The sequence below is a fragment of the Schistocerca gregaria genome, chromosome 1 (assembly GCF_023897955.1).
Source record: "Schistocerca gregaria isolate iqSchGreg1 chromosome 1, iqSchGreg1.2, whole genome shotgun sequence".
NCBI classification, from domain to species: Eukaryota; Metazoa; Arthropoda; class Insecta; order Orthoptera; family Acrididae; genus Schistocerca; species Schistocerca gregaria.
Window position 1 is genome coordinate 344,271,093 of NC_064920.1, and position 13,671 is coordinate 344,284,763.

Here is a 13,671-nt window from a genome sequence, read left to right on the forward strand (position 1 = left end):
AGAGCATTCACACAACGTTGGCGCCGGTGGCAACACCTACAACGTGCTGACATCAGGAAAGTTTCCAGCCGATTTCTCATACACAAACAGCAGTTGACTGGCGTTGCCTGGTGAAACGTTGTTGTGATGCCTCGTATAGGGAGGAGAAATGCGTACCATCACGTTTCCGACTTTGGTAAAAGTCGGATTGTAGCCTATCGCAATTGTTGTTTATCGTATCGCGACACTGCTGCTCGCGTTGGTCCAGATCCAATGACTGTTAGCAGAATATGGAATCGGTGTGTTCAGAAAGGTAACACGGAACGCCATGCTGGATCCCAACGGCCTCGTATCACTAGCATCCGAGATGACAGGCATCTTATCCGCATGGCTGTAACGGATCATGCAGCCAAGTCTCGATCCCTGAGTCAACAGATGGGGACGTTTGCAAGACAACAAACATCTGCACGAACAGTTCGACGACGTCTACAGCAGCATAGAATATCAGTTCGGAAACCATGGCTGCGGTTACACTTGACGCTGCATCACATACAGGAGCGCCTGCGATGGTGTACTCAACGACGAACCTGGGTGCACGAATGGTAAAACGTCATTTTTTCGAATGAATCCAGGTTCTGTTTACAGCATCATGATGGTCGCATCCGTGTTTGGCGACATCAGGGTGAGCGCACATTGGAAGCGTATAATCGCCATCGCCATACTGGCGTATCACCCGGCCTGATGGTATGGGGTGCCATTGGTTACACGTCTCGGTCACCTCTTGTTCGCATTGACGGCACTTTGAACAGTGGACGTTACATTTCAGATGTGTTACGATCCGTGGCTCTATCCTTCATTCGATCCCTGCGAAACCCTCCAGTTCAGCAGGATAATGCACGACCGCATTCTGCAGGTTCTGTACGGGCCTTTCTGGATATAGAAAATGTTGGACTGGCGAACTGGCCAGCACATTCTCCAGATCTCTCCAATTTAAAACGTGTGGTGAATGGTGGCCGAGCAACTGGCTCGTCGCAATACGCCAGTCACTAATCTTGATGAACTGTGGTATCGTGTTGAAGCTGCATGGGCAGCTGTACCTGCACACGGCATGCAAGCTCTGTTTGACTGAATGCCCAGACATATCAAGGCCTTTATTACGGCCAGAATTTGTTCTGGGTACTGATTATTCAGGATCTATGCACCCAAATAGCGTGAAAAGTCATCACATTTCAGTTTTAGTATAATATATTCGTCCAATGAATACCTGTTTATCATCTGCATTTCTTCTTGGTGTTGCAATTTTAATGGCCAGTAGTGTCCTTCCCTGCTGGTAGGAATCAAAGAATAAGCTTATTGTTGTCATCTGTATTAACACTAAATCCTAATACAATTTAAGGTTGCAGAAGGGTATAAAACAGGACATTTTGTACTTGATTTGGCATGTATATCATTTACGATCTAATAATTGTAATTAACTAGGCATAAACTAATAATTATGAATTCGTGTGAATGAAATTGAATTAGTAAACTTAGCTATGGCTTAGAAGTAATATAACGTCTTCTCCTCTTTCATGTTCTACGTTTAAAATTACTTTCGTCCTTAGAAGTCTCAACTGCATATTTACTTCCTTGATTTCAGAAGCCACGAACCCGGACGCCTATTTCATCTTTATTGAAATTACATTCGTTTTCAGAACTTTTTACCGGTTCTTTCTATCTATAAACTTTGCGTTCCTTTGACAGCATACATGCGTTTTTGAAATCTGTATCTTGGCAGCAGTGCTGCAGCAGTGATGTTCCGCAAACACGGACTTCACGTTTGGTTTTATCAGCACTTGACGTTGGTGCTCTTTAATGCATACTTTTACTCTCCTTCCATTTGCACCCATGGATGCATTATATGCTTGGATAGAGCTATTTTAAATAGAAAGGAGGGTTTGTCGGTGTTCCTATTGGTTTACCTTTGTCTTGAAGAGCAGCTGACATTTTTATAGAACATTTTGAACAACACTTAGTTTACATTGCAGCACCAAGACCTTATTGTTAGCTCTGCTACGTGAATAACACGTTTGTTTGTTCGTGGTTAAACAGTAAACAGGAGTTTCATGAATTACACCAATTCTTACATGACGTTAATCCGAAAATCAGTTTCACGTCAGGTGTACGGATTAACGTTGGTTTCCCGTTCCTACAGATGTTGGTCTATAGATCTGGCAGTCCTATCGAAAGCAAAAATGTGTGGAAAGCCAACAAACGCAAGATCCGGGCCGTCGCAGAGGGTGGGCTTACTGGCAGTTGTGAGCTCCAACGTCAGGCGCGTAATGGGGCCCCTTAGGGATATGGCTGCAAAAGAGGGGAACAAAACCAATGTGCACTCCGTGTACATACCGGGGGCAGTCATTCCAGGTGCGGAAAGGGTCCTTCTGGATGCCATGAAGGGTACAGGGTGCACCCATCTGCAGGTGGTCGCTCATGTCGGCACCTATGATGTGTTTCGCTATGGATCGGAGGAAATCCTCTCTGGTTTCCGGAGGCTATCTGATTTGGGAAGACTGCCAGTCTCGCTAGCGGGATGAAAGCACAGCTCACCATCTGCAGCATCGTCGACAGTACTGACTACGGACCTTTGGTGCAGAGCCGAGTGAAGGGTCTGAATCAGAGGCCGAGACGGTTCTGCGACCGTGTGGGCTGCAGATTCCTCGACTAGCGCCATAGCGTGGTGGGGTTTCGGGTTCCGCTGGGTAGGTCAGGAGTCCACTACACACAGCAGGCGGCTACACGCGTAGCAGGTGTAGTGTGGCGTGGAGTGGGCGGTTAGATGGCCTCGGGCAAGTACAGAAAGGGCAACAGCCTCAACGGGTGCGGGGCAAAGTCAGGACATGCGGGGACCAAGCATCAATCGGTATTGTAATTGTAAACTGTCGAAGCTGCATTGGTAAAGTACCGGAAATTCAAGCGCTGGTAGAAAGCACCGAAGCTGAAGTTGTTATAGGTACAGAAAGCTGGCTGAAGCCAGAGATAAATTCTGCCGAAATTTTTACAAAGGCACAGACGGTGTTTAGAAAGGATAGATTGCATGCAACCGGTGGTGGAGTGTTCGTCGCTGTTAGTAAAAGTCGCTGTAGTGAAGTAAAAGTGGATAGTTCCTGTGAATTTGTATGGGTGGAGGTTACACTCAACAACCGAGCTAGGTTAATAATTGGCTCCTTTCACCGACCTCTCGACTCAGCAGCATTAGTGGCAGAACAACTGAGAGAAAATTTGGAATACATTTCACATAAATCTTCTCAGCATGTTATAGTCTTAGGTGGAGATTTCAATGTACCAGATGTAGACTGGGACCCTCAGATGTTTAGGACGGGTGGTAGGGACAGAGCATCGAGTGACATTATGCTGAGTGCACTATTCGAAAATTAGCTCCAACAATTAAACAGAGAACCGACTCAGGGGGATAACATCTTGGACCTAGTGATAACAAACAGACCCGAACTTTTCGACTCTGTATGTGCAGAACAGGGAATCAGTTATCATAAGGCCGTTGCAGCATCCATGAATATGCAAGTTAATAGGAATATTAAAAAAAGGGAGGAAGGTTTATCTGTTTAGCAAGAGTAATAGGATGCAGATTTCAGAATACCTATCAGATCAAAACGAAAATTTCTGTTCCGACACTGAAAATGTTGGGCGTTTATGGAAAAAGTTTAGGGCAATCGTAAAATGCGTTTTAGACAGGTACGTACCGAGTAAAACTGTGAGGGACGGAAAAAACCCACCGTGGTTCAACAACCAAGTTAGGAAACTACTGCGAAAGCGAAGAGAGCTTCACTGCAGATTTAAAAGTAGCCAAAACCTCTCAGACAAACAGAAGCTAAACGATGTCAAAGTTAGCGTAAGGAGGACTATGCGTGAAGCGTTCAGTGAATTCGAAAGTAAAATTGTATGTACCGACTTGACAGAAAATCCTTGGAAGTTCTAGTCTTATGTTAAATCAGTAAGGGGATCGAAACAGCATATCCAGGCACTCTGGGATGATAATGGCATTGAAACAGAGGATGATACGCTTAAAGCTGAAATAATAAACACCTTTTTCTAAAGCTGTTTCACAGAGGAAGGCCGCACTGCAGTGCCTTCTCTAAATCCTCGCACGAACGAAAAAATGGCTGACATCGAAATAAGTGTACAAGGAACAGAAAAGCAACTGAAATCACTCAACAGAGGAAAGTCCACTGGACCTGACGGGATACCAATTCGATTCTGCACAGAGTACGCGAAAGAACTTGCCCTTCTTCTAACAGCCGTGAACAGCAAGTCTCTGGAGAAACGGAAGGTTCCAAATGATTGGATAAGAACACAGGTAGTTCAACTTTTCAAGAAGGGTCGTCGAGCAGATGCTCAAAACCATAGGCCTATATCTCTGGCACCGATCTGTTGTAGAATCTTAGAACAGGTTTTTTGCTCGCGTATCATGTCATTTCTGGAAACCCAGATTCTACTCTGTAGGAATCAACATTGATTCCGGAAAAAGCGATCGTGTGTGACCCAACTCGCTTTATTTGTTCATGAGACCCAGAAAATATTAGTTACAGGCTCCTAGGTGGAAGTAGTTCCGCACTGTCGCCTGATAAACAAAGTAAGAGCCTGCGGAATATCAGACCAGCTGTGTGGCTGGATTGAAGAGTGTTTAGCAAACAGAACACAGCATGTTGTTCTCAATGGAGAGACGTCTACAGACGTTAGAGTGACCTCTAGCCTGCCACAGGGGAGCGTTATGGGACCATTGCTTTTCACAATATTTAAATGACCTAGTAGATAGTGTCGGAAGTTCCATGCGGCTTTTCGCGGTTGAAGCTGTAGTATACAGAGAAGTTGCATCATTAGAAAATTGCAGCGAAATGTAGGAAGATCTGCAGTGGATAGGCACTTGGTGCAGGGAGTGGCAACTGACCCTTAACATAGACAAATGTTATGTATTGCGAATACATAGAAAGAAGGATCCTTTATTGTATGATTATATGATAGAAGAACAAACACTGGTAGCAATTACTTCTGTAAAATATCTGGGAGTATGCGTATGGAACGATTTGAGGTGGAATGATCATATAAAATTAATTGTTGCTAATGCGGGTGCCAGGTTGAGATTCATTGGGAGAGTCCTTAGAAAATGTAGCCCATCAAAAAAGGAGGTGGCTTACAAAACACTCGTTCGACCAATATTTGAGTATTCCTCAACAGCGTGCGATCCGTACCAGGTCAGGTTGACAGAGGAAATAGAGAATATCCAAAGAAGAGTGGCGCGTGGCAGACTCTGCAAGAGAAGCGCTCTGTTTCGCGATGTAGCTTGCTGTCCAGGTTTCGAGAGGGTGCGTTTCTGGATGAGGTATAGAATATATTGCTTCCCCCTACTTATACCTCCCGAGGAGATCACGAATGTAAAATTAGAGAGACAAGAGTGCGCACGGAGGCTTTCAGGCAGTCGTTCTTCCCGCGAACCATACGCGACTGGAACAGGAAAGGGAGGTAATGACAGTGGCACGAAAAGTGCCCTCCGCCACACACCGTTGGGTGGCTTGCGGAGTATAAATGTAGAAATAGATGTAGATGTAAAACTGGTATTTAGATTCCACTTCCAACCACCTTCCAGCTCCAGACGCAAGTAGTACTCAAAACTCCGTCTACGCGTGCCTTTCGTATCAGTGACAGTAACATCATGGAACCGGAGGTGAATTTCTTAAAGGAGACGCAGAACGGTAAACGATGTGATAGTTTGTTTACAGATAGGGTATTTAAACGAAGTGGTATTGATTGTGGTAATTAGAAGGACGAGTAATCGCCTTCTCACTCAGTCAGGTCACCGTTCGTTTCTTGAGTAACGGACAACATAAGCAGAATATTTCGATAAAATGGCCAGAAAACTTCATTTTTTGGTCAGAACAAAGTAGACATTTTTACGACGCAAAGCCGACGCTCCTGATCACCTCAGCATTGCGAGAGTATACGAAGCGACGAGTGGCTGTAGCAAATTGTATATTGGCAACCGGCCACTGCCGATGGTTCATCAACAGTACCTGGAAAAATTACTCCCAATAATCCCACTTCTCAATGGATTGGGGAAAGAAATGAAAGAGGAAGCCGTCTGGTAGAATTTTGCACAGAGCATAACTTAATCATAACTAACACTTGGTTCAAGAACCATAAAAGAAGGTTGTACACATGGAAGAATCCTGGAAATACTAGAAGGTATCAAAAAATGGTTCAAATGGCTCTGAGCACTTTGGGACTTAACATCTGTGGTCATCAGTCCCCTAGAACTTAAAACTATTTACACCTAAGGACAGCACACACATCCATGCCCGAGGTAGGATTCTAATCTGCGACCGTAGCACTCGCGCGGTTCCGGACCGAGCGCCTAGAACCGCTAGACCACCGCGGCCGGCTAGAAGGTATCAGACAGATTATATAATGGTAAGACAGAGATTTAGGAACCAGTTATTAAATTGTAAGACGTTTCCACGGGCAGATGTGGACTCTGACCACAATCTATTGGTTATGAACTGTAGATTAAAACTGAAGAAACTGCAAAAAGATGGGAATTTAAGCAGATGGGATCTGGACAAACTGACTAAACCAGAGGTTGTACAGAGTTTCAAGGAGATCATAAGGGAACAATTGTCACAAATGGGGGAAAGAAATACAGCAGAAGAAGAATGGATAGCTCTGAAGGATGAAGTAGTGAAGGCAGCAGAGGATCAAGTAGGTAAAAAGACGAGGGCTAATAGAAATCCTTGGGTAACAGAAGACATACTGAATTTAATTGATGAAAGGAGAAAATATAAAAATGCAATAAATGAAGCAGGCAAACAGGGATACTAACGTCTCAAAAATGTGATCGACAGGAAGTGCAAAATGGCTAAGCTGGTTTGGCTAGAGGACAAATGTAAGGATGTAGAGGCTTATCTCACTAGGGGTAAGATAGATACTGCCTACGGAAAATTAAAGAGACCTTTGGAGAAAAGAGAACCACTTGTATGAATACCAAGAGCTCAGATGGAAACGCAGTTATAAGCAAAGAAGGGAAAGCAGAAAGGTGGAAGGAGTATATAGAGGGTCTATACAAGGGCGACGTACTTGAGGACAATATTCTGGAAAATGGAAGAAAATTTATATGAAGACGAAATGGGAGATACAATACTGCGTGAAGAGTTTGACAGAGCACTGAAAGACCTGAGTCGAAACAAGGCCCCTGGAGTATACAAAATTTCATTAGAAGTATTGGCGGCCTTGGGAGAGCCAGTCCTGACAAAACTCTGCCATCTACTGCGCAAGATGTATGAGACAGCCGAAATACCCGCAGACTTCAAGAAGAATATAATAATTCCAATCCCAAAGAAAGCAGGCGTTGACATATGTGAAAATTATAGAACAATCAGTTTAATAAGCCACAGCTGCAAAATATTAATGCGAATTCTTTACAGACGAATGGAAAAACTAGTAGAAGCCAACCTTGGGGAAGATCAGTTTGGATTCCGTAGAAATATTGCAACACGTGAGGCAATACTGACCTTACGACTTAACTTAGAAGAAAGATTAAGGAAAGGCAAACCTACGTTTCTAGCTTTTGTACACTTAGATAAAGCTTTTGTCAATGTTGACTGGAATACTCTCTTCCAAATTCTAAAGGTGGCAGGGCTAAAATACAGGGAGCCAAAAGCTATTTACAATTTGTACAGAAACCAGATGGCAGTTGTAAGAGTCGAGGGACATGTAAGGGAAGCAGCGGTTGGGCAGGGAGTGAGACAGGGTTGTAGCCTCTCCCCGATGTTATTCAATCTGTATATTGAGCAAGCAATAAAGGAAACAAAAGAAAACTTCGGAGTAGGTATTAAAATCCATGGAGAAGAAATAAAAACTTCCAGGTTTGCCGATGAAATTGTAATTCTATCAGAGACAGCAAAGGACTTGGAAGAGCAGTTGAATGGAATGGACAGTGTCTTGAAAGGAGGATATAAGATGATATTCACGTTACCTACATACAGAGCAAAGAGTCCCTGAACGGTCACAGAGACACACAGAATATTCTTGGTAAACGCTTATCACACACATACACACTCAAGACTGCTTATGAAATAGTCTGAATAATGAAAGGTTCCGATTAAATTTTGGCAATCACAAAATCTCAACCAGTTTCGGAAGTAATACTTAAATGACTCTATATGAATATAAGATATACGACATAATATTTTTGTAACTTCATTTGAAAAAAATGTTGTATCTACTTGTGCCCACAGGTAGGAAGTTAACACCAGAGTCACCAAGTCTTTAATTATGAAATGTATGTCATACACAGTCAGTCTGTGAGAAAATAGTGGTACTTGGATCGTCAGTTACAATAACTGTGAAACACCTCGAACTTCATTTCTTGAAAAGCACTAACTATTTAATAATGGGACACACAGTATATTTGGTCCTCCTATCGCATCTTTGGAGGGGGCTGCCAAGGGGGAGGTAACCATGAGAAAAACGCTGAACAATCAACGAAAGGATAAGAAAAGTAATGTAATCGCAAATAGCACCAGTTTCCTCTACTAGATTTTTAAATTTCAGGACCAACTATTTCTGAAGTATTCAGGGTAACGCATTGAAAGGACGCAATGACCAGGGACAAATGTAATAGTTATACGAATGTAAGCAGCATTTGGCGGCCGAAGACTACCGGCATAAAAAGACACCCGCATTCTGCCAACGGCCTTGTCAAAGACGGTGGTGGAGCGGACAGAGGTTCAGGGCACTCTCCTATTCTTGGCGTGGGAAACTGCCCCTAAAGGTGGAAACATCAGCAATGATCAACGGCATGAGGATGCGGAAGGCAATGGGAACCACTGCATTAAAGACGCATAACCTGTATCCAAAGGACATGTAGTCTGTAAATAAGAAGTGTCATGATAATCTCTCCATTGGCAAATGATTCGGGAACACTACCCCATTCGCATCTTTGGAGAGGGCTGCCAAGGCGGAGGTAACCATGAGAAAAACACTGAATAATCAACGAAAGGATAACGCTCTACGAGGCGGGGCTTGGAATTCCAGAAGCTTTAATCTGGTAGGGAAACTATAAAATCTGAAAAGGGAAATTCAAAGGAGCGTGTGTGTGTGTGTGTGTGTGTGTGTGTGTGTGTGTGTTGGGGCTTATGGGCGCTCAACATCGAGGTCATCAGCGCCCTGACACACATTAAAAGGAACGAATGTGGACAGACCTAATAAAATTAAAGCACACACTCAAAGAAAGCAGGAAAAGAAGGAAAATGCTACATAAGAATGTAAAACCTAAGGAAAGGAGAAACATAGCAACAAGAATGTCACAGGAAATTGTGATTGGCTGGCCACTTACATAAAATATGGGCGAGCTTGTCACACAGTGAGCAAATTAAAATCATCTCCCTAAAATCTTTGTAAAAACATTTGACATGGCACTGAACTTTAAAACTTTAGCCACATTCGTCCGAATGTTGCCTAAAAGAGATGGCAGGTCCGCTGGCAAGTCAGCTGCGGCCCGCTGGTCAGAAAATAAAACGCAGTCCAATAAAACGTGGCGCACAGTGACCTGGACGCCGCAAGCACCACACATTTGAGGGTCGTCCCGCCGGAGCAGGAAGCCATGCGTCATAGGGCTGTGGCCTATTCGAAGCCGAGTGAGGAGAACCTCGTCCCGTCGATGGGGCTGAAAGGAAGTACACCACACACGCGTTGTGGCCTTGACTGTACGGAGCTTATTGTCAGTCACTTCCAGCTACTCACCCTCCCACCGACGCATGACCCGTGAGCTCAACAGCGAGGTGAGTGCGTGCAAGGGGATAGCACACTGAGATACTTGTGGAGGAGGGCATCCTGGATGGTCTGGACCATTTTGTCTGCCGGATACAAAGGTTGAAACGAGTGAAGGGCACTGAGTGAATCGGAACAGACAAGAAATTTAGGAGAGGAAGAATGTCTCATCTGCTCGAGTGCCCGCAAGATCGCAGACAATTCTGCATCAAAGACAGTAAAAGTCTGAGGCAGTCGGAGCTAGAGGACACGATCCGGAAAAACAATTGAGCAACCAACGGAATCCCCTTGTTTCGACCCATCCGTAAAAACAACTACACAGTCGTTGTGCTCAGATAAAATGGCAGAAAATACTGCATTAAAACGGTGGCAGGAGTGCAATCTCTCTTGTACTGCAATAAATCTAAAATCAGTCCGGGTCTCTTCAGTAACCAGGGTGGCAGGCGGTTAAAACCCTGGATTTGAGGTTGAACAGACTCCACACCGTGGGACTCTAGCACACGTTGCACACGGATCCCAAACGGCAACGTAGCCCGGGGACGGCCGGAAAAGGGCGGTCCAGAGGTGGATGGGCAACAAGATGGCGAGCAAGCGAGCTGGGAGCTACAAGAAACTTAGAAGCCTGGCGCACCAGCAGGAGCTGCCGCCGGATGGTAAGTGGCGGTTCGCCAGCCTCAGCACAGAGGCTGGGTACGGGACTGGTCCGATATGCACCCGTGGCCAGTCGAATCCCAGCATGGTGAACAGCGTCAAGGACCCGCAAATAAGACGGCCTTGCTGACCCATATACTGTGCACCCATAGTAGAGCAGTGAACGCACAAAAGCTCGATAAAACTGAAGGAGTCGCGCCCTGTCCGCTCCCCAAGACCTGTGGCTGAGGCGCTTGAGGATGTTCAGTGCCTTCAGGGTTCTGGCTTTCAAGTCATTTAGGTGTGGCAGCCATGGCAACCTGGAGTCAAAAATTAGGCCCAGAAACCGCACTGTGTCTCTAAAATGCACGACAGTATCCCCCATATCCTAGGCAAGCATGGTAAAAAGACAACGAGAACGATTAAAATGAACACAAACACATTTATCGGCAGAAAACCGAAAACCCGTCTTTGCAGCCCACTCCTCTAACCGCCGCACCGTTAGCTGCAACTTACGGCTCACGGTTGCAACACTGGAGGAGGAACAGAAAACAACAATGTCGTCCACAAATAAGGAGCACTGTACTGGACTCCTCACTGTAGACGTTATACTGTTGATGGCTATGGCAAAGAGGGTAACGCTTAAAACACTGCTCTGGGGGACACCGTTCTCTTGCTCAAAGCGATCTGACAGTGTGTTATCAACGCGGGTCCGAAAAAACCGCTGAGACAGGAAAGAGCGAATGAAAATGTGGAGGCGGCCACGAATGCAATTGTGCAAGAATACAGTGTCTCCAAGTAGTATCATAAGCCTTACTGATATCAAAGAAGATACCGATACAGTGATGCTGACGGAGGAAAGCCTGCTGAATAGCCGCCTTTAGGAGGGTCAGGTTGTCGACCGTGGACTGAAATTTTCGGAATCCACACTGAAAGCGGCTAAGGAGCTGTCTGGTCTCTAACAGCCAGACCAGACGCCGGTTAACCATCCGTTCCAGGGTCTTTCCGACAGAGCTTGTCAACGTGATGCTACGATAACTACTGGGACATGTGCGGTCCTTTCCTGGTTTGAGGAGAGGGATGAGGATTGCCTCCCTCCACGAGGTGGGGAACACTCCTGTCTGCATTATGAGTTTAAAACATTCGAGGAGGATTTCCTTTGACTGCCGCTAGAAATAGTAGGGGCCAGTGTAGTGAAGAGGAAAGAAGACAAGGATTTCTGGTCAGATGAGTATAGGGTAATATCTACAGCAGCAGAAAATTGTATAACGCGAGTAGGATTCGTTATGAATAGGAAGGTAGGACAGAGAGTGTGTTACTGCGAACAGTTCAGTGATAGGGTTGTTCTTATCAGCACCGAAAGCAAACCAACACCGACAGCGGTAGTTCAGCCACATATACCGACGTCGCAAGCTGAAGATGAAGAGATAGAAAAGGTGTATGGGGATATAAAAAGGGTAATACAGTATGTAAAGGGAGATGAAAATCTAATAGTCATGGGGACTGGAATGCAGTTGTAGGGGAAGGAGTAGAAGGAAAGGTTACAGGAGAATTTGTCTCTTGCGACAAGGAATGAGAGAGGAGAAAGATTAATTACGGTCTGTAATAAATTTCAGCTAGTAATAGCGAATACTCTGTCCAGGAATCACAAGAGGAGGAGGTAAGAGAGAGGTGATACGCTCCGACAGATTTTGAAATCAGATACTGGTGTAAGGCGTGCCCAGGAGCAGATATACAATCACATCACAAGAAGACGAGGCTGAAGTTTAAGACATTAGTCAGGAAGAACCAATACGCAAAGAAGTGGGATACAGAGGTACTAAGGGATGACGAGACACACTTGAAGTTCTCTGAGATTATAGATACAGTAGTAAGGAATAGCTCAGTAGGCGGTACTGTTGAAGAAATATAGGTACAAAGAAGTTAACTGCGAAAAAACCATGGGTATGGGTAACCGAAGAAACATTTCAGTTGATCAATGAAAGAAGGAAACATAAAAATGTTCAGGAAAATTCAGGAATAGAGAAATACAAGTCGCTGACGAATGAAGTAAATAGGAAGTGCAAGGAAGCTAAGACGAAGTGGCCTCTTGAAAAATGTGAATAAAGCGAAAAAGAAAAGATTGTCGGAAGGACTGACTCAACATTGAGGAAAGTCACAACAACCTTCGGTGACATAAAAAACAAGGGTGGTAACATAAAGAGTGCTACGGGAATTTCACTGTTAAATGCAGAGGAGAGAGCGGGTAGGCGGAGAGAACACATTGAAGGCCCCTATGAGGGAGAAGATTTGTCAGATGTGATAGAATAGGAGTCGATTTAGAAGAGAGAAGGGATCCAGTATTAGAATCAGGATTTAGGAGCGCTTTGGAGTACTTAAGATCAAACAAGGCAGAAGGCATAGATGACATTCCATCAGAATTTCTAAAATCATTGGGAGAAGTGGCAACAATACGACTATTCACGTTTGTGTTCTAATGACCTTCGCTTGGCCAATAGAAAAATTACGAGTGTTAAGTATTCCTGATAAACCAAAAGAAGACACAGACAGACAGCCTCGAAACTTTTCCATGTAAAATAGATTGTAACTATTATTCCCTACTCTTACCAGGTCCTCTTTCCTTCATAGTATTAAATGATTTAAATAAATCTGTCCTTCGGTGTTACTTTTTAATATGAAAATTGAAACTAACTTCTTCTTAAAAAATAAAATATCTAGTGTTGTGGATCTCAATTACTGTCTTTTTGGCTGAAAAAGGGTAAATTATTAATCTTGCAGTAATGCGTGGCGTCCCCAGAGTGCAGCGTAAGAACAGCTTTTCAAGATCTGCGTCGTAATGCAGCTCTGAAAAATTCTTGACGCTGTTATTGAAGAGCAAGTCACACGGATACGATTCTGAACAACTATGATAGTCTGTGTCGGTAGGGCAAGACACACAAATTTTCGCTTTTCACAAAAAAGAATCTTTTTATTCCAAAAGACCTCGTTATTAAACGGGACTCACACACTATTACCTCGAATTCAAAATCCTGAGACTTCTTGCTTACACTTTGTATCGTAGTTACTAGTAGAGGACAGATGAGCATAATATTCACTTCAGAAATGAGAAAAACATTACCTTTTACATATGTTGTTGTTGTTGTTGTGGTCTTCAGTCCTGAGACTGGTTTGATACAGCTCTCCATGCTACTCTATCCTGTGCAAGCTTCTTCATCTCCCAGTACCTACTGCAGCCTACATCCT